The sequence below is a fragment of the Palaemon carinicauda genome, chromosome 5 (assembly GCF_036898095.1).
Source record: "Palaemon carinicauda isolate YSFRI2023 chromosome 5, ASM3689809v2, whole genome shotgun sequence".
NCBI lineage: Eukaryota > Metazoa > Arthropoda > Malacostraca > Decapoda > Palaemonidae > Palaemon > Palaemon carinicauda.
In genome coordinates this window covers 98,797,490-98,803,489 of record NC_090729.1, presented here as the reverse complement: position 1 = coordinate 98,803,489, position 6,000 = coordinate 98,797,490, and positions in this window count along the sequence as shown.

The window sequence follows — 6,000 nt, the reverse complement described above, 5'->3', positions numbered from 1 at the left end:
AAAGGGACTGTGAGAGGGACAATAAACCTTGTAAGTAAGGTGATGTTTCTTTCCTTCGTCCAAACTAGGAGATCCTTTGCATTTAAGTAAAGGGACTGTGAGTGGGTCCAGCCTTGCTTAGCGATGCAGTCTAACACTGTGGTGTTGTTTGCGTTCACCTGCAACACTTTGTTTCGAATCAGTCTTTGAAACTTTGCAAGGCCAAAAGAACTGCTAGAATATCCTTCTGGTTGATATGAAACTTTACGTGGTCTTTGGTCCAAAGGCCCGAGCACTCTAGAGTGTCTAGTGTTGCTCCCCACCCCGCGTCCGAAGTGTCTGAGAACAACACATAGTCTGTGTTCTTGTGGGCAAAAGAGAGACTTTCCTGAAGTCTGAGATTGACATGCCACCATTTCAGGCAAATCATGATCGTTTCTGGAAGTGGAATGGACACTTCTTCTAAGCTCTTCTCCCTGTCCCAATGGTGGTTGGGGTGAAAATGGAAAGGGCGAAGATTGAGTCTTCCTAGGGAGACAAACTGCTCCAGAGACGAGTGTGTTCCCAGTGGACTCATCTACATCCTTACAGAGCAACTGCTCCTTTTTGATAAAGATGCATCTTAAAGAAAACTTTCTCGAGTGTTGATGGTGATGGAAAATACTGAAAAACTAGACTCCGTATCTCCATCCTCAAATAGAGAATAGTTTGAGATGGGGTCAGTTGAGACTTCTCCTAGTTACTAGGAGACCTAAGTCCTCCGCTAGGGTCATGTTCCATCTGAGGTCCTTCAGACAGTGAATGAAGTATGACGCCCTGAGTATCCAGTCGTCTAAGTAAAAGGAGGCTCTGACACCTGTCGAGTGCAGGAAGCTCACCACGTTCCGCTGAGACCGAAGCACAGAACTCGAAATTGGAACACTTCCTTCCCATACACGATCCTTAGATATAGTTGGAAGGTCGGATGGATAGGGATATGGAAGTAAGCGTCCTGGAATCGAGTGAGGACATCCAATCGCTTTCCATTACTGCTGCAAGCACAGACTTGGAAGCTTCCAAAGAGAACTTTGTTTTCAGAATAAACACATTGAGCGCGCTCACGTCCAGCACTGGTCTCCAACCTCCTGAGTTCTTTGGAATTAGGCAGAGGTGGTTGTAAAAGCTTAGAGACTGAAGGTTTAGAAAACTTCACCACAATTCCCTTCTCTAACAAGAGAGACACTTGTAGGTGCAAAGCTTGTCACCTTACTTCCTCTCGCTATCGGGAGAGAGAGATCTATCGACTTTTGGACAAGAGGAGGTTTCTTTACAAAAGGTACAATGTACCATTCCTTCAATAAGAGGACAGACCATTGGTCTGCTCCTGTTCCATCCTAAGCCTGTCAGAAGATCTTCAAACCAGTTGGAGGGAAGGCAAAGATCGACTTAGTAAGACTTCTTATAGTCTTCAACCATTCTCTCAGCAAACGTAAAAACTCTCTTAGAATACCGAGAGAGCACGAATTAGTAAAAGAGGGAGCTGAGGCAGCCAACCCTAAATGAATTCTGAAGGAGGCGGGCGTGGAGCAGCAGGAACAAAAAGCGAAGGAAAAACTTCCTTAAAAACAGTCAAGATCTTATTAAGATATAAAGACTGTTAGGCAGATCTATGCTCCTCTACTTCAGACAAGATACCCAAAGGTACAGCTGGAAAGGAGAAATAACCTCTTCCTCCTCAGAATAAACTTCATCCGGAAGTCTATGTCTCTACTTGGTTGAGATCCATTAAGAAGTCGCGATGGAAAAGCTTGACAACTATCATCAACCTGTCGATGAAGAACAGGTAGAGGTTGAAGGACTACGTCACGTCGTAACTGCGGTGTCTTAAGTTCGATGTCACGTCGTGGCTGCATCGACTTTGTGACTGCAGTGACTGCAGGTTGAAGTCACTTAGTGACTGCAGTGTCTAACCTCCAACGTCACATCGTGACTGCAGTGACAGCAGTGTCTGACGTCCAACGTGACGTCTTGACTGCAGTGACTGCAGCTCGAAGTCACGTTGTGACTGCATTGACTGCAGCTCGACACTACTGCTTCACTTGTAAAGACTGACGCTTGACTATGACTGCATTAACGTCGATAGTTTCGACTGCATGTTCTGCAGTATATTAAAATTAGGATCGTGCACACGAGGATCAGAACCTGACTAGGCAACGTTCGATCCAAAACGTCAGTATGATAACGGGAGCAGCACTCACGTTACGACTGGAATCTCCAGACGAAATTAAAGAACCGAGATCCTGTACTGGGGTCCCCGGGGCAACAAAGCCAGAAGTTATAAAGGAACGTTTGGCAGGTGAGCCTTCCTCCGTTGAAAGTAGACGTTCTGGACTGCTCCAATGACTGCAACCAGGACATACATTTTGTTCTGAGGGAACCAATTTCCTCTTGAGATGTCATGAAACCTGACGCCAGGATTTTAAAATGACGTTAATGTCTTCGGAGGGTGAGGAGAACTTAGTCTCACCTCTCTCAAGCTAAGGGCGAACGTTACGAGAAACGTCAACCGCAACTCGTGAGGGAACGTCTGTTCGTTGTATAAAACCTATTGTTCCCTTTGGTCTCTTTGACATTCCTTCTCCCAGGGGCTGGGGAGCTTGAAAGAGGTCTAGGACTGGGTGAACGACAAGTACGTACAGACGAACCCTCCGCAACACTGAACATATTTTTCGCACTTTTTTCACCGACACTCGCATTTTTTAATAATTTCACATTAGACATGAGTAAAGCTGATTTCTATCTGTAGCAAGCAATGCTCCCTTAAATCAAAAGGTTAGAATTGCGAAGTATGTCATATAATGTAAGCTCATTAGTAAATAATGTATCACACACGCAAAAATTAATAAACATATACATATATATAAGAAAAGTGAAATATATAAAGTTAAAAATGATCAGTGACTTGGGAGGAGACTAAAAAACTAGATCGCTAAGGGCTACGTTTTCTCTCTTTCTCTCACTGTACAGTGACTTGGGATGAGAACAAAAAACTAGAATGCGAAGGACTACGTTTTATCTCTCTCTCTCTCTCTCTCTCCTTGTACAGAGACTTGGGACGAGAATAAATATCTGAATCGAGAAAAACAACGTTTCTCACTCCCAATCTCCCTGTATAGAGACTTGGGACGAGAATAAAGATTTGGATTCTCTCTCTCTCTCTCTCTCTCTCTCTTTTGTCACGAGAGTATTGGCTCACTCACTCTTCGTCAATAAAAGGTTATTTGACTAAAGAAAAATACTAAAAGGACTAAGAAATTCCAAAATAACATGTTCCTTTTAATTAGTATTTAAAAAACTTCAGTTTGTAAGAAGAATGAACTAAACGTCAAAATCGAATAACTCTCTGCAAAGTGAAACCGTGATTCTATTTTTCTCTATCGTAACGATAGAGTGCAAACTGCGTAGCATAAATAAACTTAACACTAGTTCATCTTTGAAAACAGACCGAAGACTATTCAAAGAATAAATTAAAAAAAAAAAAAAAAAATCACTTCAAAATATTTTCTAAAAATATTTATCCCATCGATCTATAAAAATATAAAATTTATCTCGGTATTTAGTATAATTGGAGAGAGGATCGAAGAGGCCAAATAAAGGCGGGTGAGATATAAAAATATAGAGGTAAATCTATAAATATTTACAAGAATTTATAAAGTGATAAAATAAATACTAAAAACTAAAAGCCTTTCACACACTTCCCATACACTGAGGGAAGGGTCGGCCATATTCTCTCTCTCTAACGTGGAAAATCCAGAGATCAAAAAAGGGTAAAACTTTTTCTCTCCTTTCAAAAAGAGTTTCTCTTGAAGATCTTATTGTTTGAGAATAACTAACACAGCAAAAGCCAAAACCATAAAGAAGTACTTCACCAATAGTTGAAAAACTTAAGGTTTAGCGCGAGCAAGGAATCAATGTTTATCGCGAGAGTGACAGAGAAGAACTAGAGATTTTGGGAATAGTATTAGTATCCTGCCGAGTGGTGGCACTAGTGTACACCCAGCAACCTAACACGGTGATCGCCCGCGAGTTTTGAATCTGTCGGACCGTCAGAGACGTTAGCTATATATATAGCCACCGGCTAAGTTAAATATTTAAAATTGTCATTTGTTCTCATGCTAACATACCTTCCGTTATTTATGAGAATGACTCACTGTTAGGTGGGTGGGAGTCCTAGATCTGGCATGGACATTGACCTGGTTTTACCTAGTACAGTATATTACTGTGGTCTAGGGAAAACTTTGACACCTCGCTGAAATATACAAAGTGAGTATACTCACAGCCTGTGCAATGTAGTAAAATAGAGGTTGTTATTTGTATGAACATCTGTGAATTTATATAGGAAAACAACAAGACGTATCCCATTGCTCCCTCGTAGAAAGCAATGGGGTCGTAGACAGTATAACAATTTATAACTTATACTAGGCTACACAAGGGAAGTGATAATTACCTGCAGAGGTTGAAGCCAGCTTGCCGAGGGACCCATGGTACTGTACCCCGAGGGAGGGGAAGATGAAGAAAGGAAAGCCAGACATTCTTCTCATTCATCCCTGTCTTAACCTGGGTAAGCAATGCCCTCAACCAACTGCTAATTGTCCATCAAGGAGCTTGAGGTATCTTAAACCATTTGTTGAGCAGCCACCATAGGACTGATAGTAATCGTATCGAGTCTCCTGTGGGTCACGTCTTAGAGGTATTGGGCAGTGAATGTGGTTTGTCTTTTCCAAACGCCCATGAGAACCTGCAACACGGAAAAGTTGCTTTTAAATGCCAGGAGAGTATCGATTCCCCTGACGTTATGGGCTCTAGGTCGATGAGACTGAGGAGGATCAGGAGCCAAGGCTCTTTTGATCACTTGGTGAATCCAGGAGGAAACTGTTCTTGGTGATCCTCCTCTTTACTCTCCCTGAGCTAACAAACAGAGATGTTAGTCTGGACCGTGTTGCTGCAGTGTGTTTAATTTAGTATCTCAAACTTCTCACTGGGCAAAGTAACAACTGATCCAGGTCGTTGGTTACAGAACGAAGACTCGCAACCTGAAAGGGCCCGTATCTATGGTCCAGTACGCTCGGATTTTGTGTCTTAGCAATACTGTAAACTCAGGGACGAAGCTGAGCGTCACTTCCCCCCCATTCCCTTGAATGGGCGATGTTATATGAGAGGCCATGAAGTTCTCTGACTCTCTTTGCTGGGGCTAAAGCGAGCAGGAATGCAGTCTTAAAAGTGATATTTCGGTCAGCTGCATGGCATAATGATTCGTAGGGAGGTCCTCTTAAGGATCTCAAGACGCAAATCACATTCAAAGAAGGAGACCTGATCTCTGACTGGGGGCAACTGATCTTATAACTCCATATGAGTAAAGAAAGCTCAAACAAGGAGGAAATGTTAACTACTTTCAGCTTGAAGGCAAGGCTTAAGGCTGAGCGATAGCCTTTCACCGCCGATACTGAAAGGAGCTTTTCCTCCCGAAGGTATACAAGAAACTTTGCTATTACTGGAATAAAGGAATCGAGTGGAGATACTCCTTCCACGAAACCAACCAAAGAAGACTCTCCATTTTGCCAGGTAGACCATGGCTGAGGACCTACGCATGTGTCGGGACATTCATTCAGCAACTTGTCATGAAAAGCCCTTCTGAGAGAAGAAACGCTGGATAGTCTCCACGTGTGAAGTCAAAGCGACTGCACGGTCTTGTGGAAGATGTTCGTGTGTGGCTGTTTGAGTAGATTTGGTCGTGGAGGAAGTTCTCTCGGTAGATCTACTAGAAGTTGCAGGAGGTCTGGAAACCACTCTTGGTCACAATCGTTAAGAATGCGATCGCGAGACTTGTCTTCGTGAAGAGGAACGCCTCCGAGGAGAGCTTCGAGACCTCTTGAGCGCAAAGCTTTAGAGCGTGAACGTCTTCTAGGCGAAGAGCGCTCTGATCATGATGACCTATGATCATTACGATCTTCCGATCGTCGCGAATGACGATCAGGAGAAGAA